The 26,551-nt window shown below is 38.7% G+C and overlaps 1 protein-coding gene across 1 annotated transcript in view; it reads right to left on the minus strand.

Moving 5' to 3' along the window:
- Positions 1-26,551, minus strand: part of RCAN2 (regulator of calcineurin 2) — a 250,579-nt gene that overhangs the window by 190,874 nt on the left and 33,154 nt on the right. The gene's annotated exons all lie outside the window — the stretch shown is intronic.

Here is a 26,551-nt window from a genome sequence, read left to right on the forward strand (position 1 = left end):
GCCTTGCCTTTCAAGAGGTAGCTTAGCACAACAATGGAGGCATCTGAACTTGGAGCCAAAAGACATATAGATTCAAGTCCTGAGTATGACAGACCTATGTGAATATCGGCAAATTACTGGAGAACTTCAAGTCTTTTACCTCACACATTGCTAGAAGGGTCAAATGAAATGACTCGTAAAGCTCTTGGCAGACTGCAGAGCCCGTTTCAGAGTTTTCTGTTATTACACTGCAGAAGGAAAATATTATCTTGAGATTAATCCAAGTTTTAATTCCTGAAAGAAATAAATGGGTTTCATGTGAAATGTCTCTATCAATACAAGTAGGCTCTAGAGGAGCCAATAAAAGGTATCACACATTCATTTCTGCAACAGATGTATATGCCAGACACTGTGCTAGGTGCTGGAGAATGGTTGGTAAGGCAGATACATTCCTGCTCTCGTGCACCCTAGAGTCTAATGTGATGATTTTAATGAACAATCCCATAAAGAAATGGATCAGGCATGCTGAGATGAGCACTCTGAAGGAAATGAGCAAAGCTCTGTGAAAGTAGAGCTCTGTGAAAGAGGAACTAACAAGGTCTGGTGCTGGCACAGGAGGGGTGAGGATAGGGGTGTATATGGCAGAAGCTGGCAGAAGAAACAGCACATGCAAAGGCCCTGGGGACACCACAACACCTGTAAACTGAGAGAAGTAGAGAAGGTTAGTGTGGCTGCATGCAGAGGACCCAGGGCTACGACGTGAGGGAAAAGCTTTGAGGAGGGTGGTTCTTGAGGGCCAGGCTAAGCACACTGACCTTTACCCTGAAAGGAACTGGAAACCTTCGGTGGGTTTTACACACATCAGATTTGAGCTTCGAAACCTAAGAACCAAAGCATTCAGTCTACAAAGTGAAATGGATCGGAGGACAGCAAGAGTGGACCAGTTGGTGACCAGGACAGAGGCAATGGCAATCGTCCAGATGAGAGATTTCTGAAGCTTGGAGCGGGAGGAAAAAGAGAATGGTCACATAGGGGAGATTTTTGGAGGTAACCTCATCAGGACTAGCTATAGATGGTGTAGGGGAGGCAGAAAAGGGGTTTCTGATTTGCAGAAGTGAGTATAGGGTAGTTCAGTTTAAGAGTTAGCGAACACTGGAAGGAGACCTGCCTAGCAGGAAAGAGCTAGAGTCCAGTTTTGAACTTGATGAGTTGCTGCCTCATGAGACATCGGAAAGAGATGTCAGATGCCTACTCAGAGAGGCTGGTTTAGATCAGGGATTGGATGTTCGTATTAATAGTTATTATTAATAGTATATAGGTAGCAATTAAAAGCTTGGGTGAAATTGCTTAGGAGAAGAATGAAGAGAGAGATAAAAGGAATATGAGAGTGAGAATGCACTCACATTTAGAGTTTAATTCAATCCTCCAAGTTCTCTAATTTGCCTTCTCATAGGGAGTTTGGAGTTGCAGCCCTCCATCACCCAATAGGTATGACTTCATTTTTGTTCATTCTCACTGAGAAATAAAAGATTGCTTTCTTCAAAGGGATGTGCCATAGCAAATTCCCAGCACATCTGTATCAAGAATATAAAATAAGAAACAACCGGCAAGGAAGGGAACTAAGGGAGGCTATTAGCCGTAGGTTCTAAGAGTTATTAAAAATTGAGGGAGGAGGAGAAAGAAAAAAATGATTTTCCCTGATACAGCCTTTAAAATACTTTTGTATAGAGAGCTCCAGATGCTATCAATCAGGAAAATGATCTCTGGCAGAGAAGAATATGGTGGTGTAAATAATTAATGAATGAAGACAGAAGCAGAATATGCAAGCAGGAGGAGCGCTTGGAGGAACTTTCTGCTGGAAAGTTCAAGCAACAACTAAATGATTTCTTCTCATTATCTTCTCGGCATTGTGTGTGTGTTTGTGTGTGTATGTATGTATACACTTTTATTTCCCTGGTTGAATTTAACATATCATACAAGATTTCTATTTTAATTTTAAAAACTTGCTTTTAAGTGCTAATGAGACCCTCTAGAGGGAAAAAAAAAACAAAACACTATACCACAGTAATCATTTAATACATATCAGTCCTTAATAAATTCACTCAGGGAAAAACAATCAAAGAAAATCAACTCATTGTCCTGGTTAGCACTCAACTACAAGGAATGCAGAAGGTGATTTTAATGCTTTCATGGTGTTCTCAGGTATTAGAACAATTTAGAAATATTTGTTTCTAGAGATGATCCAAAGGACTCATGTGGCACTATTAAAATTGTTCTCTAAATCCACAGGAAGTACACACATAAAAGTCTTCACATAAATAAAACCACAACAAACCATTTATTAACTGGCCTTCTTTCATTTTAACCTAACATTTATCATTTATTCAAAAATTAAAGTTAGAAAGAAAAAAAAAAAAACATGCTATAGAGTATTCATTGGTTTACATGGATCAGTATTCCATCTGATATTTAAAAGAGGGATTAGCACTATGAGGAATTTCTGCCTTCACAGTATTAGAACAATTTTATTTCATTTCAAATTAAAATGGGGGGGGACCCTGAGGTTTACTGATTCTGCATTATAAACTACACCTGTACATTTATATGTCAAAATCATGGCAATCCTGTTCAAAGTTAGATATATGGACTATCAAACATGGAGACGAAAATGTCATGACTGAGGTAGAAGGCTTATAGTAAATTCTGTTACTGATGCCCCATTTTCCTATTAATGAATTACACACTGTTCTTTAAGGTAATTTATAAGCTGCAGTTACAAACTTTAACTGCATTTTATATCAGCTTATGAAGGTCTAATTTACCATAATAACTATTTTGTGTAAGCTTTATTCTATCTAATGCTACTTATTTTGTGTGCTGCATCAAAAGCCATCAATGTCTTTAGAAACAATGCTGTTTCTAAACATGAAACATGAAAATAACCAATTACCAGCAAACTTGGCCACCATGTGCATTGACTGTCAACTGACATCATAATTAAGCAATTAATACATCCTGAAGATATTAGCAATTCACGAATCCTTATTTGTCATAATAAACAACTTGGTTGAGGGGCCTCATCTAATTTTGAGGCTTTACCACCTACTCATGAGAAAGTGGGATGTATATTTCATTCCGCTCTACCAATAGTAAAGAAGTTTATTACAAACCGGAAAACCTAGGAATGTTTTTGTAACATTTTGAGCAAAATTGTCCCTGATTTTTAAGTACATGTGTTATTTTAGCTTGGTGGTGGTGGTGGTGGTGGTGGTGGTGGTGGGGAAGCCTCACCAATAAAAATTTTATGAGCACGCTCTGCATGGCTTTGGGTGAGTAACTAACTTCTGTACCTCTGTATGTCATAAAAAATTAGGTTACAACAATAATAATCAGGGACATAATACTAGATTTTAGCGTTCTTTTTTAGAATGCTGAAATCATGGGGTGGGATAGAAACTGTGGAAGAGGAAAGGTGTGATCCATATGCAGTCCTCAGATTGGCCACTACTCCCAAATCCAGAGAATCTCCACTATACAGCATAGTGTAAGCCGTGGTACACTGGTTAGCAACGCTCGAGGTGTGGTAGACAGAATAATGCAATCACCCCAACGATATCTGTGTCCTGATCCCTGAAACCTGTCAATATGTTAACTTACATGACAAAAGGGACACTGCAGATCCAATTACGTTAAGGACTTTAGGATGAGGAGATTAGCCTGGATTATCCAGGTGGGCCCAATATAATCACACTACTTAGGAAAGCAGGTAGAAGGATCAGGGTCAGAGAGGGAGGTGTGACGAGAGAGAGAGTTGAAGATACGCACTGCAGTGCAGGCTTTGAAGCTGGAGGAAGGCGCTGTGAGTCAAGGAATACAGACAACTCTAGAAGCTGGAAAAGACAAGGAAACGGATTCTCCCCAAGAGACTCCAGAAGGAACACGGCACTGGTGACACCTTGATTTTAGGACTTCCAACCTCCAGAACTCTGAGATAATAAATTCGTGTTGCTTTAAGCCACTAAGTTTGTGGTCATTTTTTCCAAAAGTGATAGGAAGCTAATACTCTTGGTAAACAAACAAGTCTGATTTATAGAGTTTGCTCATTTCCACGGTGTAAATACTCCCGTGGCCAATTTTAAGCCAGGCTTTTAAATACTGCACACCATTGGCTGAGCTGGTAAAAGCCCACTTCAACGTATTGCTGGGTATAACTACAAAATGGCACTAATAACACAGGCCACCTAGAAAAACCTGACACGAGACTTCCCTGTGATTCTATATGGTCATTAATCAAACTTCAGTCCTTTAAAATTTCCTCCAACTGACCAGGGTGCTCATTAGCCTTTATCCTGGTGTCACCTTTCTTCAGGCCTCATTCACACTACATACCTGACAAAGACAGTTGCTCTTGCTGGGATACCAAATACCACCAAGATGATAAAAGCATTGAGCCTAACCACGTTAGTGCTTAGTCCAGTAATAACTCAGTGAACCAAGTCTTTCGGAACAAAACTTCATTGGCCTGAATCCGCAATTTCTGGTGTCCTGTGTGTGGGGTCAGTGGAGGGGGAGGAGTTTGTGAAGCCAGCTCAAGAATGGGTCCCCTGAGGCCTGTGGAGAAACACTCTCGGGAGATTTTACAAGACAGTATTTTTGGCAACAAGGAAGGACTATTCAGAGAGCCACCATGGCACTAAGCAGAGACTGCCCCCAAAGAAGCTTATAAAGACAGAACTTGAAGAATTTTAGCCTCCTCATTAGGAATGTAGGGAAGAAAAGAACTCAGAATGAGATGTAAAGAACTGGATTATAAGTTTATTATAATATTTCTTCTTTTTTTAGGGCTGCTTCCAGAGACCCACCCTGGGAGAGTCTCATCCAGTAAGATGAGCTCCCACAATAGGCATTAAGAAATACTGAGGCAACTCCTCTAATCTGTGGTTCAAAACTATCAACTAGGCCAGTGATTGTCAACCACGGTGATTGTGCCCCCCAGGGGACATCTGGCAACGTCTAGGGACATTTTTGGTTATAATAACCCGGAACAGGGTGATACTATTGTCTTCTAGCAGGTGGAGGCCAGGGATGCTAGTAACCATCCTATAACACACAGGGCAGCCCCCACACAAAGAATTATCAGCCCAAAATGTCAATAGTTCTGAAGTTGAGAAACCCTGAAGAGATCATGCCATGAGAGGTCTATGCCTCTCATTTTATTTCTATTCCTGGCAACAAAGTCTCTGATAATTAAATATGTTGTTGCAATGCATTATTTATTAATGATGACATTTCTATATAGGTCGGAATATAAATCCTCGCACTTTGTGCCCAGCAATAATTAGTATTGCACACAAATGACAACCTGTGCCAAAGGAGATTTTGAAAGGTTACCATTTATGGCATTAGCTATTATTCTGTCTATACCGATTATATAGGAATCTCTAAAGAATTATTTTTAATTAATTAATTTATTTCATTTGTTTATTATTATTTTCTTTAAATCGCTTCTTTAATCATTTGAAATATTTAAGTGTAATAAATAAAGTCATTCTTATGAATTCAAATCCTCTTCCAGAGAAATGTCACTTTTCATCTGGCTATTCTGCCGTTGCCCATGCCATGTCTTCAGAAAAATTAGCTTGGATTAAGTGAAGAATCTTCTAAGTAAAACTCTTAAAGTGCTTAATGAATACAAAAAAATCATATTCAGATTTTAAAAGGCTCTGTTCTCATGTACCTTCTCTTTCTAATGTAAATGTTAATTCCTTCTAAAGTAATTAGACCTGTTTAAGTTGCCAATCACAATTAACACATGCTCAAAATTTGCCACTAGCAAGGATGAAACACCAGCAGAGAAAAGCATCTTGTGTTCAGTAGACTTTTGTTTCCCAAAATTAAAATTTGAAGTGCCTTTAATTACTCACAAAGAAGGCTTGGTCAACCAATTCAGTTTTCTTTAGAAACTGATCGGAAGTTAGAATGAAAAGCAAAATAAGAAGGAAAAATTGACCTGTCTTTTCAGAAAACTTCTAAGGATGCTGTTCCAACTGTAACATAAGTCCAATACATGATCAGGCTTCACTTGGAAGAATATGAATGGGATTGCCAAATGACGATAATTAGTCTTTATAACTTTACACTCAATATAAAGGAAACCAGAGCATTCTAGTGAGCACTGGGGGGATGAAGACAGGAGAATGGCAATTCACTGGTGCAGTAAAGACATATGTAGCTATCCTCTTTAAGATAGACTAATGACCAAAAAACATGAAATAATGCTCAACATCTCTAATCATCAGGGAAATGCAAATCAAAACTACAATGAGATAACACTTAACTCCAGTGAGTATGGCTTTTATCAGAAAGTCCCAAAACAATAAATGCTGGCGTGGATGCGGAGAGATAAGAACACTCATACACTGTTGATGGGACTGCAAACTAGTACAACCGCTATGGAAAGCAGTATGGGGATACCTCAAAGAACTAAAAGTAGAACTACCATTTGATCCAGCAATTCCACTACTGAGTATTTAACCAAAGGAAAAAAAGACATGCTATAAAAAAGACACCTGCACTTGAATGTTTATAGCAGCACAATTCACAATTTCAAAGATATGCAAACAACCCAAGTGCCCATCAATCCATGAGTGGATTAATAAAATGTGGTATATGTATACCACAGAGTAATATCCAGCCATAAAAAACGGTGAATTAATACCTCTTATATTAACTTGGATGGAACCGGAGCCCATTCTTCTGAATGAAGTATCACAAGAATGGAAAAACAAGCACCAAATGTACGTACCATTAAACTGGAACTAATCCATCAACACTTATGTGCACATATAGAAATAACATTCATCAGAAATCAAACAGGTGGGCGGGGGAGGAGGGGACGGGTACAATGCACACTATCTGTGTGATGGGCACACCTATAAGTTTGACCCAAATAGTGCAAAAGCAATTTATGTAACCAAACATTTGTACCCCGGTAATATTTTAAAATTAAAAAAAAGAGAGAGAGAAATGTGTGGCTATCCAAGATACTTACTATACACAGGAGAGACAGAGAAAGGACTTTCCCCTGGACTGGCTCTTGTAAATAAATGTATTTGTCCAGGTTTCAAAAGGTGGTCATCTGGCTTATCACTCGGCCCCCATCTCGATTTAGCTGTTCTTCTGAGGGTAGTGAGAACAGACAGTGGGAACCGACCAGTGTGCTACTCTTTGGTGAGCTGTGCAGCAACCATAGGTAAGGAAAGCAAAAGAGGCCCATGAGTTTCAAATGATGCAAAATGCAAAAGATCAGACTGGAGGGCAGAAATGATCATCATCGCTAGCCAGCATGTGCAGTTCCTATGATCAAGGCACCTGGGTTCTATCATTTAGGTCCTCACAGGAACTCTATGAGGTAAATACTTTTTTCTTGATGCTCTTTTACAGGTGTGGAAACTAAAGTTTGGAAAGGTTAAATAAACTGCCTATGGTCACACAACTATTAAGCAGTGAAAATTGGTTTCAGACTTGGATTGATAGATGCTAGAGCCCTCTCTTATAGTCACCATGCTGTATCATTTCCCTAATTAGAGACAAAAGTGGAGAAAAAAAGGACGTGGGCGGGGACGAGGTTTGAGCACTTAAAGGGTAAAAGCAGAACCAACCCTTCCAGAGTACCATACTCAGAGCCAAGCTCAGCCTCCCAGTGTGCACGGGTCCTTTTGGTCACACTGAGACACAGATCACGTGACAGTTCTTCTGTCACCTGCAGACACAAAAGACGTACTATGGTGGAATATTAAACAGCTATCTCATTTTATTCCAAGCATATGCTTCCTCCATTTATACTGCAGTTAGAAAAGTGTTTGGTTATGCTCACAAAACATTAGTACTTCTATGGGCTTAAAAGTGCCACATAAAACAAATTGATCATATTTGGGCATACGCTCCGAGTGGGCAATGGGAGAACCAGCCTCCACATTGACCCATGAAGTTCCATTTCTAGGCTTGCTCCATCCTTTTTAATGCCCTGTCATCAAGTTCAAACTCAGTTTACAATTTATATGCTTATTTAGTTTAACAGGGTATGATAACATTTGTTTTGGATGCTTTTAGTTGATCCTGCATAGATTCCAACAACATCACCCCCTACCCCATATCCAACCGTGAGAGATATGGAGTTGCTTAATAAAACACAGGCATGAATGTATGTCTTGAAATGTTTAACAATTGGGCAAAGTCACCGACAAAGGTGATCACAAACCAAATGGACACTGAGTACAGACAATAAGGAGCCCATTACTAGCGAGGGCTTTGAACTTTGTTGCTGTTATAGTTGTTTTTATTGTTTACAGCAATAAGTACATTTGACAAAGGGTTAAACAGCTCCAGATGACAGCACCTGGCAAAGCCATCATGTTGACTACAGAAAACCTAAACAGGCAGAATGTTTGGAGGTAAAATTCCAAAACATGTGCCTTGAACCCAGACATTAAGAAGGCATTCTATCCCAGCTGCTGAGTGGTGACAGGATCTTTACCGAGGTGACTTTCTGTAGAGTCCAGACACAGGGTCTATTCTTAGAAAACCAAAAAAAGCATGGAGCTGCCTAAAAATAATGATGACTCAACACCTAGAAGCTTCAATGATGTAATGTTGTCAAAGAACACCCTCTCTCCTCACAGGTTGCAGTTTTTAAAATAAGCAAGCTCACAGCTCACCTTCTGAGGAAAGCAAAAATTTCACACGCTGAAGGAGAAAATTAGGACACGTGGGTCGCAGATAAAAATGTTCCATCCGTGCATCGCCTGTCACCGTGGCTGGGTTTGCTTGTTGGAGAAGCAGCCCTTGCCAAAGGTAGCAGCTCTTTCCCTGCCACCCTCACTCATCAGTCATCCTTCCAAAACGGGTCCTGTGCGATAGGACAACAATGCTGATTACACAAGAGGAGGGCCTGAAAAATCCTGGCCTCAAGTGGCCCGCAGCTAGCACATCTCATGGCACGGGATGGGCCCATTTGGAGACTGTGTACAGGTGCAGGGTCTGGAACAAAAACACACCCCAGAGCTCCTGCAACACAGCCACTGAAGAGCAGCGGCCGTGGCTCCATGCTGCTCCACAGCCATGGGCCTCAACAAGGGCCACACGGTGACCAGCACCATGAACAGGCCAAGTCCCAGCTGCCACAGTGGGCACCTCACCAACCACGCCAAGTTTAAGTGGGACACCATCCAAGAAGTGTGTGGCTTCACCCCACATAAGCACCACACCATGGGGCTGCTCAAGGTCGCCAAGGACAAGAGGGCTGTCGAGTTCACCAAGAAGAGGGTGAGGACACACATCCATGCCAGGGGGAAGCGAGAGGAGCTGAACAACGAACACACTGACCTCCATGAGCAAAGAGGCTGCCAAGCACTGAGCCCCCCTCCCTGCTTGCTCTGTACATGATACAGTCTCTATAGAAAAAAAATTCCAGAGCCTTCTCTCTCCCCGCTTAGGTGCCCATTCTCTATATGCTCTATCCACCCCGATCGCTCATTTCACCTAACTTGTGCTATAATTATCAGACCCCAGTAAACAATAAGCTACATGAGGGTTTGCATCTCATTCATCTTTGTACTCCCAGTGCCAAGAGCAATACTTGGGACATGGCAGAGTTTTGATAATTATTAAACAATTGATGGCTGGATTGATCAATTGATTGCTGCGATATTCTTTCCCCTGGTTAGTGTATTTAGGAGTCACCGTTCTTCCCTGGGTGCTTATATTGTATATCTTAGGATATATTTCAGGTATATCTGAGAATATAATATCTCCTAGGGGGTATGTTCATTAAAAAGAATACTGTTAATCAGCAAATAGCTTTTAAGTTCCAAGAGATTCTAGAGCACTGTAGGAGATACCTGGCGACTGGATGTTCCTCACACCACAGAGCCCATCTATTTTTTTTGTTGTTGTTGTTCTTAAGGCTTGCTCTATTTAGCTAAAAACAAAGCGAGAAACATGGGTCTGACAGTCAAAGCTGGATGCATTATAAATAAAGCATAATAAAGAAAAACTGCATCTGATGGAAAACATTAGGTTTCACATGTACAACTATTTCTTTTTCAAAAATATGTTCTTGTAGCAATGCTTTCCCTGTGCATTTTTGGAATTCTCAAAAGTCAGTTCCCAAGCTGCCAATGAAAATCTTTCTTATTATTTTGTAGCTATTTCTCATTATGGTGTTTCTGTGCATGTTGCTTTTAATTAAAAGTTATTTTACTTGGGTAGGTTACCAACTTGAGTCACCGTACTTAACTCTAAATGGCTTGTTTCCACAGATTCAAAACTACCCTAAATACAAAAACCTTGCAGTCCTCAAACTATTGCAAAGAATGTGCTGTCAGTGATGCCAAAAGAGGAGTCCCTTTGAAAAGGACTGTACCCACTTAGATATGTGAATTTGGAAATGTCTGAGGAGGAAAGACAGCCTCACTGAGGTTGAAATCTCAGTTGTCCACAGGAAGCTGGGCAAAGCCGTGGCTGAGAAGCCAATGTGTACAGACTTTCTCCTCTCCTTTCTAGATTACCACGTCCAGACCCTCCTTACTCCCACATTTAGAACAAGACTATCTGTAAGAAGCAAATTTAATGAAAACTGGCCAGCAGTGCCAGATTTCTGACCCTAAAGACTTGTTCCCTGAAATTTTCAAAAGACACTAACTGAAGAGCCAAACTCCTTTCCTCTCTTATGCTCCTTGCAAAGCCTTGAACTTCAGCTACACAGTGATGATTTTTAAGTGGACTTCTGTTCCAAGTTTTGCAGCTTGATAGAACATAATACCAAGGAAGAAAATCATCTATTTGAGGGAAAGCATAAAACTCTTAACTGTCAGGTATTGAAATTACAGCATCTTCCCATGAAATAATTGGGCTCTAAGCCTTTAGAGTTCAAAATCAGACTGATTTATGATAAGGACAAATGTAAATATACATATATTCAAATGGGTTATATGTGTTAATTTTATCACAAATCAATATTAGAATAATGATTGGATTTAAGATTCAAACTTAAGGTATAAACCACCCAGTGCTTTTCTAAAAACATGTAGACCTAGATCGTGCATGTTCGTGGAAGATATTATTATTGATTGTGATTGCCAAGTTATACTTTTTATTTGAAGATATTTAAAATCTATTCTTCTAAATAATATCAGTTATGGTAAAAAAATGTTTGCATGCATGTTATTCTAAAAATATCACATAATCTACTAAATTGGGTGATTTTGTTCCTACTCACAATGGAATTTAAAAACATCTGCAAAATACATCCTTAATGACCACTGGCAGCCACTTTCCATGTTAAAAGATGATTGTTAAAGTCCTCATCAAAATATGAGCAAAGTTTGATGACCTAATTCAGGTAAATGTCTTACATTACATAATTAGGTTAATACAAGGGAAATAAAATATCAAGACCAGTAAGAATAGACTTGCTATGTGAGTGTTAATTTTTAATTTGAGCTTCCTAGAGGCCAGGGAAAAAGAGAAACACATAAATTACATAATTCTCCTAGTGAGAAAAAATACCAGTTCTCCAGAGGAAACAAAATTTTCCTGGCACTAGCTCTAAAAGGAAAGTATCAAATGAACATTATGTGGGGAGCAGTGAACAAGTACCCCACAACAGATGCAGAAACACTTTTCACATGGTAAAGACTGAGATTAAACTTCCTTAAAGCCCAAGGCTTTGATATAAAAGCACAACTTTGTTATAATTCTACAAGGATCTGCCTACGTCTTCCTTCCAATTTCCACAGCACATGTATTATCTAGGTCTACATGTTTTTAGAAAAGCACCTGGTTTTTAGAAACACTCCTTCCTTCTTTCCTTGAACCAGGGATAGATAGTCACAGATTTGGGTCATAGAGAGGGGAATGAAGGAGAACGAGGAAGGGAACCAGTGTTTACCAAGAAGGTAAACATTGTGCTCCCTCTTCTGCCCACTGCACCTCATTTAATCACAGAAGGTATTGTTAACTCCATCTTATAAAAGAGGTGTTGGCCAAGATGACACACCTAGTACATAGCCCAGGCAGGATGTGAACCCAAGTGGTCGTGAATCCAAAGCCCTTTCTCTGGGCTCTTCTGCCTGCCTTAGTGCCCACATCGTGTCCAGATAGATGTGTTAGACACGTGGGACACAGAAGTATGATGAGCCTGCTCTACCAACCTCCAGTTAGAATGTGACCATCATATTACGCAGTGCACTCCATGTATAAATAGCATAGTATATTAAATAATTTGGAGTTAATAATAGCTACAAATTTGGCAGGGGCGGAATGTAGGTTTTGAACAAAGTATGAGGTATGACATTTCAACATGCTAGATGAAAATCTTAACTGTGTCACGTATCTGATCAGTGAGTCTCCCTCTCAAAATACTGATAGAGAATACCGTGTTTATGTTTAAAATGATAATGATGCTGTATGATACAACATTCCCAGTACAACTGAACATTACCAAAACATTACCAGATACTGATCAAGCTTAAAAAAAAATAAACTACCTGTGTTCTGTTCCTATATACTTATTCTCCTTAGGCTGAGCACTGTATGCATAAAATTATCAGTGAGCTGGTAATAAGGAAACCTGTGCAGCACACTGATAACCTCACTCTCACAGAGTAAATATCGCATGTTATTAACGGAGTTGGCTCTCAACCCATCTCTATCACACTGACCTCATCCATGGAGCTACATGTCAGGCCTGCTGTGATGGTTACCTTGGTGGAGTTGTAAAGTTCACATCAAAACTCTCAGACTTTCTCTGGTTATCTCTGAGTCAATCAAGAATCTCATGACCACCAAACTGAGACCAGAATCAGGGGAAGCTAAGAAAGGCAGGGTGAAGTCCATGCCACTTTCAGCTGTTGAGACTGAGGAAAATAATAATAATAAAAATTATCCTATCCCTGGGCTCCATCGCTGAAATTGCCTCTTAAGAAGAAATGTTCTGAGACAACAGAACTCAATAGGTATCTTTGCATTTACGTATTTTTTAAATTTGAAATAATTCAAAATTCTCTCATTTTAACCAGGGCACCATGATGGCTGTGCCTTTGTGCACTGCTTAAGGGCTCCTGGGCCAGGGGGATGAAATCTGGCCTGTCTTCCACCAGCCAGGCCATCCATTCCTGCCCAGGGCTGCATCCACCCCATCAGACCAGAGAACAGGGCGCCATTTTTACAGTCCCCTTCCTTACCCCAGGTAGTGTATCCTAAGACTGCTTCTGCTCATAGGGGCACCTTTTAATAATTCAAAGAGTCACTTAAAGGCTAGAAGCAGCTCTGATGGAAACCACATGAAGTGAATTCCATTCCTTTATTTTTCCATAAGCTGGGGAGAAGCTCTCTGCCCCTCTTTAATATTACCACAGACTAAATGGAACATGGCAGTTGTTTTTCACCAGGTGTCATCAAGAATATGTGTTCACCCACTCTTTGGCACAGAAATCGAATACTCTCAATTCTGTGTGCATCGGGTTTAATTCTTTCCGCTGCCTCCATTATTTCCAGTAGTTAAGTGGGATATTTAGAGTAGCTTGTCAGGCTCTCGGGCCCCAGGGGGTCACTCAGTACTGTGGAGAGGCAAGACACTAAATATATTTTCATCACTTCAAGAAAAGTTAAGGTTCCAGGGAATGTCATACAGCAGCTCTCAAATCTGCCCCACACTGGGCCTCTCATCTGGCAGGTGCTCCCAAGTGATCAGCAGTGACTAATTATGGTTCCTAGTCACTGTTCAAAGAAAAAAGAAAACAGAACTAACCTATGGAGTACAATGATCGGCACTATATTTTTACACTTTAAACATTCTTTAAAAAAACAAACGCAACTGTGAAGGTCACATTTACCTATAAGGAATGAACACAAGAGAAACAGTGAAACTCCTAAGTATTCCTTAAATATCTGATGTCCAATTTAACTATTCCCTGCTTTAATATTCAAAACTGATACCTGGTCATAATTTTCCTGCCATAGTTTACTTCATTTTTCAACCTATATTCAGTAATATTTAAACTACAATAATTATCTTTGTGTTCATCTGTTGCTATCTATCGTTAGTGTGAAATTTTTAACCGGCCTTAAATCATCCCCAATATATGTTTTCTAAGATCTTCCAAGCACCAGATGTCAGTTTTCACCACTACCTTTTGTCTCTTTTTCTTCCTCTCCCTTTTCTTCTCCTGGGAGTAGCTATGAAAACAAATGTGCTTAAGACACTTTTGATTTTTTACTCACTTGGCTTACTGAGTCAGTCACCTCTAGCCACTTTAAACATCACATAACTATAAATTGACATATAAAACAGGTTTATTCACAAGTGTCACATGTTACCTACCAGAGTGATTTGGATTCAATGTATTTACACTTGACTTGAGTCTTGTTGTTGAATCACCTGAGTTCTTTCTGCCTTATATTCTTTTACCTGAAATTTCATGCTGATGGATAGCCAACTTTGCCTCCAGAACCTGTTTTCCACAGTGGAATTCAGAGACAGTGAGACATGGTGGGTAATGAACTGGACTCTACGCTTTCCCCTATCTCTAAATTATCAGCCAATCCTGGGAAATCCATCTCTCTGCATCTTAATTTGATCACTGTTAAAGTAGAAGTTCAACTCAATATTGACTGAGCACCTACTGTGTGTCAGGCTCTGTGCAAGGTGCTATAAATACAACTTATAATACAAATTTTGTCTGCCTTCAAGGACTTCAGGGTCTCGAGAGGAAAATGCAAATGAAAAGAAGCCAAATATGTGTGGATGGTTGATACAAAAGGTTTTACAATATGTTCCCTGAGACAAGACTAATGTGTGCATGGAGCATTAACTATCTACCTGGTGAGCTAGGAGACTCTCCTATGGACCCAGACCAGACCATTAGTCAGGAGCAAGGGTGAAGGGCTGGAAACAGCACAAGTAGTGACAGCAGGTCAAAGGCTTTCAACTGTAGAGACTCAGCAAGTGTCAGAGTTTGGCTTGGAGAAGTCCACACAGATATATCAATGCACAATGCTCATCTTGGCTTCAATGTGTCCTTTATTTCCAATAGACGTGAGCCCCCTATGGCTCTAGTCATCAGGCCAGCCCCTGTGGCTCCAGACGCCAGGGCTACCTCAGGTTCCAGACCAGCCCAGAGCCAGGTTGGCCCACATGGCCCTGGGGTTCAGGACCACCCCTTTGCCAGGTTGGCACCCCTTGCCTCAGTCACCAGACTGGCACCCACAGACTCAGGCTCCAGGGCTTAACCAGTGCCAGGCTGGTCCCTGTAGCCCCACCCTCCAGGACAGCCCCATGTTCTAGCAGATCCATGGTCCAGGTCTGCTCCAGCAGGGGCCAGGGGCCAAGCCCATCCCAGATGACCCCAGTTCCAGGATGGCCCTCACAGAACTAGGCTACAGGACTATCCCTGTGGCCCCAGGTATACCAAGGCAGCCCCCATAGGCCCAGGACCCAGGCCAGCACCCACATACCCAACCTTCAGGATGGGTCCTACAGATCCAGGACCTATACTTGTCCTATTACCAGGCCAGCCCCAGGCCCTAGGCTAGTTTTAGTGGATACAGGCTCCAGTAGAACCAAAGTCTGGGCGTACTTCAATAGACCCCAGTGCCAGGTCAGGCCCATGGACCGAGACCCCTGGACTACTGCATAGATTCTAGCTTCAGGATTACTCCAATGCTTAGCCATCCCCTGTGGACTCAGACTACAGGCACATCTGATTGAGCCTAGGGACCAGGCCCATATCAGCATCTTGCCAGGCCCTATAGACTCAGAGCCAAGAACCACCTTAGTGCAGGGCCAGGCCCTGTGAACCCAGGATTTGGGATAGCTTCTATGGATTCAGATTCTAAACCGGTCTTCGTGGACCCAGGCTCCCAGTCCACCCTGCTAGACCTAATCAACAGGTCCACTCCAGTAAATTCAGGCTCCAGGCCCAACCTCATGGACCCAAGCACCATGTCTGCCTCCCTGCTGATCTAGGCACCAGGCTAGCCTACCTGAGGATTCTAGCAACAAGCCCACTCATAGACCATGGCAGACAAGCTGCCCAGAATCTCTGGATGAGCTGACTAATAAAGGACTTCTCTGGACAAAGCCAGTCTACAAAGACTGGAATAAATCCCTATTTCTTCAAATGCACAGACCCAATGCACAGCCACGAGGATCAAGAAGAATCAGGGAAATGACATCACCAAAGGAACAAAATAAAGTACCAGTTACCACTGTAAAAATGGAGATTTATGAACTGCCTGACAAAGAGTTAAAAATAATTGTTTTAAGGAACCTTGCCAACTTTAAATACAGAGAAACAATTCAACAAAATCAGAAAAACAATAAACAACCAAAATGAGACATTTAACAGAGATATAGATATTGAAATTACACACCCCCTCCCCAGAAATTCTGGAGGTGGAAAATATAATGATCAAAATGAAAAATACAGTAAAGATTGTCAACAACAGAATTGATCAAGCAAAAGAAAGAATCTGTGAGCTCAAAAACAGGTTATTTAACAATATGCAGCCAGAGGAAAAAAATTAAAAAGAGTGAAAAGGAAGGCAGAATGCTTATGGGACTTATGAAACAGCATCAAAAGAGCAAATATTCAAATTATAAAGTTAGAAAAAGGAGAAGAGAGAGATACAGGGGCAGAAAACTCATTTAAGGAAATAGTAGCAGAAAATTTTCCAAATCTAGGGAAAGGTATAAATACTCAGGTACAGTAAGGTCTTCATTCAGATTCAATCCAAATAAAACTATGCCAAGACATATTATAATCAAACTGCCAAAAATTAAAGATAAAGAGAAAGCAGAAAAAAAGCACATCACATATAATGGAGTTCCAATAAAGCTAACAGCAGACTTCTCAGCAGACAGCTTACAGAAGAGAGTAGGATGATACAGTTAAAGCAACGAAAAGAAAAAAAAGTTCCAACCATGAATGTTTATCCATCAAAACTGCCCTTCAGAAAGGAAGGAGAGAAAAAGACTTTCCCAGACAAGAAAAGCTGAGGGAGTTTATCACCTCTAGACCTATCATATAAAAAATGCTAAAGGAAATCTTCAAGCTAAAAGAAAACGATGCTAATTAGTAACACAAACACATATGAAAGTATAAACTTCACTGGTTAAAGCTAATACAAGGTCAAATTCAGAATACTCTAATACTGTAACGGTGGTGTATAAATCATTATATCTTTAGTATTAAGATTAAAAACTATTAAAAATTATAATACCTACAATAATTTATTAAGGGATAAATAATGTAAAAAGAGGTAAACTGTTACATCAAAGACATAAAATGTGGGGAGGGAAGTACAAATGTTCAGTTTTTTTAAGTGATCACAGTTGTTACCAGATTAACATAGCCTATTATAATAAGATATTTTATGTAAGTCTATGATAATCACAAATCAAAAACCTATAGTAGGTACAAAGAACATAAAAAAGTAAGGAATCAAAGCATACCATTAGAACAACAAAAAAAAAATCTAGTCATAATTTGTCTCATAGAAAGAGAGGAAGAAATAAACAAAAGATCTTTAAAACAACCAGAAAACAATTAACAGAATGGCAATTATAAGTCCTTACCTATCAATAATTACCTTGGATGTAAATGGATTAATTGTTCCAATCAAAAGACAGTGATTGAATGGATTTAACAAAACAAAAACAAGACCTAACTATATGCTGCCTACAATAGACTCACTCCACCCTTAACGATACAAATAGAATGTAAGTTAAGGGAGGGAAAAAGATGTTTTATATAAATGAAAATCAAAAGAGAGCAAAGATAGCTATACTTATATTGGATAAGATAGACTTTGAGTCAAAAAATGTCAAAAGACACAAAGAAGATCATTATATAATGATAAAGGGGCAAATCTATCAAGAGGCTATAAATAAATATACATGTACCCAACATTGGAGCACTTAAAAATATAAAGCAAATATTAATAGATCTGTAGGGAGAGGTAGACTATAATACAATAACAGTATGGGACCTAAATACCTCACTTTTAGCAGTGGGCAGGGCATCCAGACAGAAGATCAACAAGTAAATATTGAAATTAAACTACCCATTAGAACAAATGGACCTAAAAGACATATATGAAACATTCAATCCAACAGCAGCAGAATATACATCTCATCAAGTGCACAAAGAACATTCTCCAGAATAGATCATGTTAGGCCACAAAACAAATCTGAACAAATTTAAGAAGATTGAAATCATATCAATTATCTTTTTCAAACACAATGGTATGAAACTAGAAAATATATAATAAGAGAAGGAATTTTGGAAAATTCACAAATACATTTAAATTAAACAAAGTGCTCCTAAACAACCAATGGGTCAAAGAAGAAATTTAAAAATATCTTGAGACAAATGAAAATAGACTCATAACATACCATGGGATGTAGCAAAAGCAGTTCTAAGACGAGGGTGTGAAACGATTAGAATTCTAGAAGAGAATGTAGGAAAGACTCTTACAGACATTGGCCTAGGCAAAGAATTTATGAAGAAGACCCCTAAGGCAATCACAGCAACAACAAAAATAAATGAATGGGACCTGATTAAATTAAAAAGCTTCTGCACAGCCAAAGAAACAGTCACGAGAATAAACAGACAACCTACAGAATGGGGAAAAAATTTTGCATACTACACATCAGATAAAGGACTGATAACAAGAATCTATTTAAAACTCAGGAAAATCAGTAAGAAAAAATCAAACAACCTTATCAAAAAGTGGGCAAACGACATGAATAGACATTTTTTTCAAAAGAAGATATAAGAATGGCTAACAAACATATGAAAAAATGCTCAACATCCATAATCATCAGGGAAATGCAAATCAAAACCACAATGAGATATCACTTAACTCCAGTGAGAATGGCCTTTATCAAAAAGTCCCAAAAGAACACATGTTGGCGTGGATGCGGAGAGACAGGAACACTCATACACTGCTGGTGGGACTGCAAACTAGTGCAATCCCTGTGGAAAGTAATATGGAGATACCTTAAACAGATTCAAGTAGACCTACCATTCGATCCAGCAATCCCATTATTGGACATCTACTCAAATGAACAAAAGTCATTCTATAAAAAAGACACCTGTACCCAAATGTTTATAGCAGCACAATTCACAATTGCAAAGATGCGGAAACAACCCAAATGCCCATCAATTCATGAGTAGATTAGTAAATTGTGGTATATGTATACCATGGAGTATTACTCAGCTATAAGAAATAACAGTGATATAGAATCCCTTTTGTTCTCCTGGATAGAGTTGGAACCCATTCTATTAAGTGAAGTATCCCAAGAATGGAAAAACAAGCACCACATGTACTCACCAGCAAATTGGTTTCCCTGATCATCACCTAAGTGCACGTTTGGGAATAATACCAATTGGGTATTGGACTGAGGTGGGGGGTGGGGAGAGGGGATGGGTGTATACCTACATGATGAATGCGTTGCGCACCATCTGGGGAATGGTCACGCTTGAATGTTCTGACTCGGGGGGATGGGGGTTGAGGGGAGGGGATGGGGGTATAACTACATGATGAGTGCAATGCGCACTGTCTGGGGAATGGACACGCTTGAAGTTCTGACTCGGGGGGATGGGTGGGACATGGGCAATATATATAACCTGAACTTTTGTACCCTCATAATAAGCTGAAATAAAAATAAATAAATAAATAAAAATTTAAAAAAATAAATAAATAAAATGGAAAAAAAAAAGAAATGTTACAGCAATATATACCACATCAAAAAAGAAAAAAGTATCTCAAATTAAAAACCTTATGTTATATCATGGGAATTAAAAAGAGAAGAACAAATTAAGCCCAAAGTTAAGTAAAATGAAAGAAATTATTAAGAGCAGAGGATAAATAAATAAAAGAGAGACTAGAAAAATTAAAAAGATCAACAAAACGGAGAGTTTTTTGAAAAGATAAACAAAATCAACAGGTCTCTAGCTAAACAAAGGAAAATGAGAGAAGATTCAAATAAATAAAATCAGAAATGAAAGAGGAGACATTACAACTGATATCACAGAAATACATACAATCCTAAGAGATTATTATAAACAAATATAGGCCAACAAGTTGTATAATTTAGAGAAACAGATAAATTTCTAGACACATACAACATACCCAAGACTGAATCCTGAAGAAAAAAAGAAAATCAGAACAGACCAATACTAAGGAAGAAAATTGAATCAGTAATAAAAATGCTGCTATTAAAGAAAAGCCCAGGACCTAATGGCTTCACTGCTGAATTTCACCAAACACTTAAAGAACTAATACCTATCCATCTCAAACTCTTCCAAAAAATTGAAGAAAAGAGAACACTTCCAACTACATTTTACATGGCCAGCAGTGCAAGGGCACTATAAGAAAAGAATATTACAAGCCAATATCCCTAATGAAAAGATATGCAAAACTCCTCAGCAAACTAAACTCAATAGCACATTGAAAAAATTGTTAACCACAATCAAGTGGGATTTATCACAGGAAGGCAAGGATGATTTAACAAACACTAATCTATAAATGTGATACACCACATTAACAGAATGAAGGGTAAATACCATATGGTCATCTCAAAAGATGCAGAAAAAGCATTTGACAAAATTCAACATCCTTTCATGATAAAAATTGTCAACAAATTAGATGTGAAAGGAATGTGCCTCAACACAATAAAGGCCATATATGACAAACTCGCAGTGAGCATCATACTCAGTGATGAAAAAGTGAACAAAGTTTCTCTAAGATCAGGAACAAGACAAGGATGACTACTCTCACCACATCTATTCAACATAGTACTGGAAGCAATTGCAAAAGAGAAAGAAATAAAAGCAATTAGGCAAGAGAAAGAAATAAAAGTCATCCAAGTTGGAAAGAAGGAAGTCAAACTGAACTTGTTTGCAGATGACATGGTCTTATGTTTAGAAAATCCTATAGACTCCATTAAAAAACTGAGTGAAGGTATAACCTATGGAATGAGAGAAAATATGTGCAAATCTTACAAGGGGCTAACACTCAAAATATATAAAGAACTCAACTCAACAGCAAGAAAACAAATAACCTGATTAAAAAATAAATGGTCAAAGGACCTGAAAAGACAGTTCTCAAGAAAAGACATACAAATGACCAAGAGGTATATGAAAAAATGCTCAATATCACTAATCATTAGGCCAGTACCACAAAGAGAAATCACTTCAGATCTGTTAGGATGGCTATCATGAAAAGATGAAAGATACTAAGTGTTGGTAAGGATGTAGAGAAAAGGGAACCCTTGCACATTGTTAGTGTAAATGTAAATTGGTACAACCATTATGGAAAACGGTATGGAGGTTCCACAAAAAATTTGAAAATACAACTACCTTATGATCCAGCAATTCCACTACCGGGTATATATCCAAAGAAAATGAAACCAGTATGTCGAATAGATATCTGCACTCTCATATTCACTGCAGCATTATTCACAATAGCCAAGATGTAGAATCGACCTAAGTGTCCATCATCAGGTGAATGGATAAAGAAAATGTGGTGTATATACACAGTGGAATACTATTCAGCCTTAAAAAAGGAAATCCTGACATTTGTGACAACATGGATTGAACCTGGAGGATATTATGTTAAGTGAAATATGCCAGGCACAGAAAGACAAATACCACATGACCTCATTTACATGTAGAATCTGAAAAAGTTAAACTCATAGAAGCAGAGTACAATGGTAGTTACCAGGGTCTGGGGAAGGGGGTGGGAAGATGTTGATCAAAGGATACAAAGTTTTGTTTAGACAGGAGGAATGAGTTTAAGAGACCTATTGTAAAACATGGTGACTTTAGTTAAAGACAATATACTGCATTTTTTTAAAATTGTTCAGAAGGTCGATTTTAAGTGTTTGCCCCAGAAAACTGATAAGAATGTGAGGTTATGTATATGTTAATTAGTTAGTTAGCCCTTACACAATGTGTACATATTTCAAAACATGTTGTACAAAATAAATACATACAATTATATTTGTCAATTAAAAAATAAATTGTTCAAAAAAAAACTGAAATAATAGACATGAACATCTTATGGGCAAAATACATTTAATTGCTCATCTTGATGGCATTTCAGGTTTCAGGAATGAATTCATTCTTCTTTTTGAACATGGGATGTAGGTTCATTTTCATACTTTACATAACTACAAAACACTGCCTAAAACCCTTGGGGCCTGATGTGTTTGAGGTTCTGAATTTTGGAATTTGGAAATGTAATGCATACGCCTCATGTTGCGTAATGCTCCAGTAAGTTCTGGGGCAGCCCCTGGCAATTAAAGACAGGAATATTCCTGCAGAAAAAAGGATGAATATTCATACTATAAAGAACTTCTTATCAGTTCAAGTCAGATTTTGAACAAAGTGAGGTTTTGTCTCTAAATGGATTATGAGAAAGTTTTCAGTTTTCAGACATTTCAGATTTCAGTACCACAAATACTGGATTGTGGAACTGCAGTTGTAAAGTACAAAGTGAACATCCATATTCCCCTACAAACTAGAGTGGGGGTAACGCTTACCTGGGGAATAAAGTAAAAACTACAAATAATCAGATTTAGCTCGGAAAATCCTTTAGGATGCCTTCATAATGCCTACAGTGTTATACTAGATCAGTGTTTCCTCAGCTGAGCTCCAGAAAAAGGAATTAGTTCATATGTAGTGGCCATGTTGAATGGAAATATATACCTTTGAATATTAGAATCATGTTAGCCACTTGCAATGCATTGAAATGATCCATTTCTGAGAAGCACAGAGACTGAGAGACCAGTAGAGCCAGGTCTCTGGCCTCATGCCCATTTTGGTAGAAGATACTCTTTAATGGTGGCATAAATTTCCCCTTATTTAAAAACAAACCAGCCCATGCATATGTTTGTGAGTGAGCATGTGTATGAGCGTGTGTGTAAGGCAATGAATGCAGTTGAAAATATGTTAAATGCCCTTTTGATTTGTATCACTGTCAGCATTTATTATGTTCCTTGTTTGCTTATTTTGAATTGATCTCTCATGGTAGATTGTAAGTTAAATGAGTTTAAACCTATTTTATTCACCATTGCATCCCCAGAGACAAATGTTGTACCTATTTTCATGAAATATTTGTACATCAAGAGGCAGCATTGCATAATGTTCAAGGGCATGGATCCTATAGCTTGGTAACCTAGATTTGAATCACAGATCAGTCACTGCTAGCTTTGGGACCATGGGCAAAGTCTCATGCCTCAGTGTCCTCATCTGACAAATGGGGATTATGATACTTACTGTATCAACCTAGATGGACTAACTTACACTATAATAACAGACCCCCAAACCCCAGCGACCTAAAGTAACAAAAGTTTTTCATTCGTTTGTTTGTTTTTTCTTGATGCATTACATGTCGTCACAGGTTGGCCAGGATTCTGCCCCGTATCATCATAGTCTTCACTCCAAGACCCAAAGTGTCCAAGCAGGCACTACCTGGCACAATGCCAGTTTCCTTAGCAGATAAAAAGGAACATCCTTCAGGGCACAATATTGGTAATTGAATGCTTGGCGTATACAGGACAGAACTAGCTAGTGGGGTCCAGGGAATACAATCCTGCCATGTGCCCAGCAGTTGGAGAGGCAGAAAGATACTATGGGGTTGTCATGACAATTAAAGGACCCGATGTTTATAAAGCACTTGAAAAAGCACCTGGCACCTCACTATGCGCTATATAGGTGCCTGCTACTGCTATGATTATTATTATTAAACTGAATAGACTCATATTTTGGAGGCCATTATAAAGACACCTTTCAGGCTTCTCTCTATTCAAATGAATTTGGCTAAATAGTTCATACTGGCTGTTTCACTGTTCTCGTTTAGTGACCAGTAAGTGCCAACATCTTATCAAGGAGACCTTTATCTATCTTCAGCATAGACACAGGCAGCTGGAAGAACACCCTCTCCAGCCTCACCTGTCTCAAGACGACTTCTATAGTCCAGCTAAATCCAGAAGGGGACATCTAGAAGAGCAGTCCAAAGGGAAATGAACCCTAGTAACTTCTAGGTGTTTGATGCTGTACAAATCTCAGTTCTAAATGTGTTTCATAGAAAAATATTTATACTTCAAGCTGTAGCATGCAAATAGCAATCTGCATTTATTGGTTTCAGATGCCAATTTCCTCCAGCTCCAGTTCTCCTTTGTGTTATATAAACAAATCTCAACCATCTGGACCACAACAAGCCACTCTGAGGTATGTGCTCGCTCATCGCAAAAGCATCAAATCAAAATACAACCTCACAGAATTCTGCCTAACTGAAAATTGGAGTGAACATCACGGACTTCACAAAGCTATTTAAAAAATGTACTTTAAGTGTCGGAACTTAGAATTTAAATAAAGCAGCACAAACGAGCCTATCAGAATATTTATCACTTTAATAAGCAGAAACAAACATAGATCATATCCTGAGCTATTATCTACATTATCAGCAGTCCAATTCAGTATCCTCCAAATTTCCTCAAAAAGGAAAAGGGCTTAAGAAAAGTATTTCAGACGTGTGGGAAAATAGAGAATAGATTTCTGCAAGATTTATTCATGACAGTCAGAAAGCAAAAGCTATAATTCCTATCCAACTAAGGAAGTTAAAATATATACTTTATAAAAATTGCAAGACGTAAGCTAAACTCAAATCCATCAATATCAGGACACAATGATTCGGAAGTAGTTTGTGACAAAAAATAAATAAATAACTCTGCCAAAACAAGTTATATATGAAAACCACCTACCCACCTGGACCTTAGAAATGAAGGTTAAGCATCATTTCTGATATCTCATCCTCCTAATATAATTCCAGGCTGCTGAATACATCTTCCCAAAACCAAAAATAAAGACAATGACCATGGCCAGCCCTGCCCAAAGGCAAATACAAGAGGTGCCGGAAACACTTCTTTCTTCTTTCCCCTCTGCCTAAAAATAGCTCCCAACTTAGACCAGTGGCTAAAATGTCCACCCTTTGGGAAAGATACCCACCGTCAGACTTCACGGTTCAGATTCATGAAATCTGAACCTTGTGGAAAGAATATCCTGAGAGAATGGGATACAAGACAAGTGACTTTATTAACATAATAGAAAAAAATGCAGGTGAAAGGGAAGACTATGAAGTTCTGGACCTTCAAGAAAAATGCTTTTTTTCCTAAATTCCCAGTGATCTGGTATCTGATTATCTGGTATCTGATTATCCTGCTTTGTCACGTTTAAACCATGGATACACAATTAAATCAAAACTGAATCTATATCATATTATTTTATATCCTAGAGGCACTCTAGGAATGGGGACTCTAAAATTGCAAATTGTAGCACAGTTTGAAGAATTTCTGTCTGATTTAATAATTTTAACTGCATAGACTTTGGCCAATTATAAAATTTACCTTCTTGGCTATAAAAATGTCATCTAAATAATTTGAAACTGGTTCCATTGAACTACATCTTGTTTATTTTGCCTCAATATTTTTATCAAGGTCCTTTTAAAACCGAATACTATTTCTCATGCTGCAATGCACCAACTATACGAATTAGATGAGAATATTATACAATCTATGATTCAATCACATATCAACTATCAAAATAGATGTGGGCAGACCCCCATGAACTCTCCCCAGCCCTCTATCCTCCTGTGTCCCCAGTTCTGGTTGAGTTGATCAGCTATTCTTGAGAGCACTCCTAAATGAGATCAGCACCTTCCTAGGTCTTACTGTTTTGATCTACTGGGAAATACATAGTCTGGAAAGAATCAAAACCCCCATTAAACCTTGAAGGAAAATCCTTTTAATTGTGATGTTTAGGTAAACACATGATAAAATGAGAAAACATGCACCCTTGCTTAATAGTTTATGGCAGGTATATTTCAGGGGAAACTACTTGCCCTGAGTAAATTATAATCTATGATAACCTGGATCTAATCCAAGAACAAAATTGCCCAGTTTCTTTCAAAGAAGAAACTGGCATGTGCCACTTTCTTACTTTAAATAGTCTGGTGATCACAGCACTGAAGGTTCTAATTATATATAATTCCTTGCTTTTAAAGCTATTTTCAGCCCATCATTTTAATTGTTCAACTCCAAAATAATATTGTTATAAAAATATCTTTAAATAGCTTGAAATAATTCCTAATCCTCTGAGATAGTTTTCTCTGTGGCTATCAGGATTGTTTAGAAAATCAATAAATCCAGAAATTAGATTTCCAGTAATTGTGCTCAGACAAAAAAGTTTGGACTTCAGCAATTGGCAGAAAGAGCTAAAATTTGTGAAATAGCAACCATAAATCTTACTCTTATATAGCACACATAGCTACATAATTTGGTTGAGAAAAAGGCGTTTCCCCCTCCCAAATTTCATGCATGTTTCCTAACACAGTGTAATAGTGGATATTTACAGTTAGGAACCTCTATCCATGAGGGAAGGTTTGATCCATTCAGAAATCCCATTTAAAAGATCAGAGAAATCTGAAATAAACTTTGGAAAGA

The sequence above is a fragment of the Eulemur rufifrons genome, chromosome 15 (assembly GCF_041146395.1).
Source record: "Eulemur rufifrons isolate Redbay chromosome 15, OSU_ERuf_1, whole genome shotgun sequence".
NCBI lineage: Eukaryota > Metazoa > Chordata > Mammalia > Primates > Lemuridae > Eulemur > Eulemur rufifrons.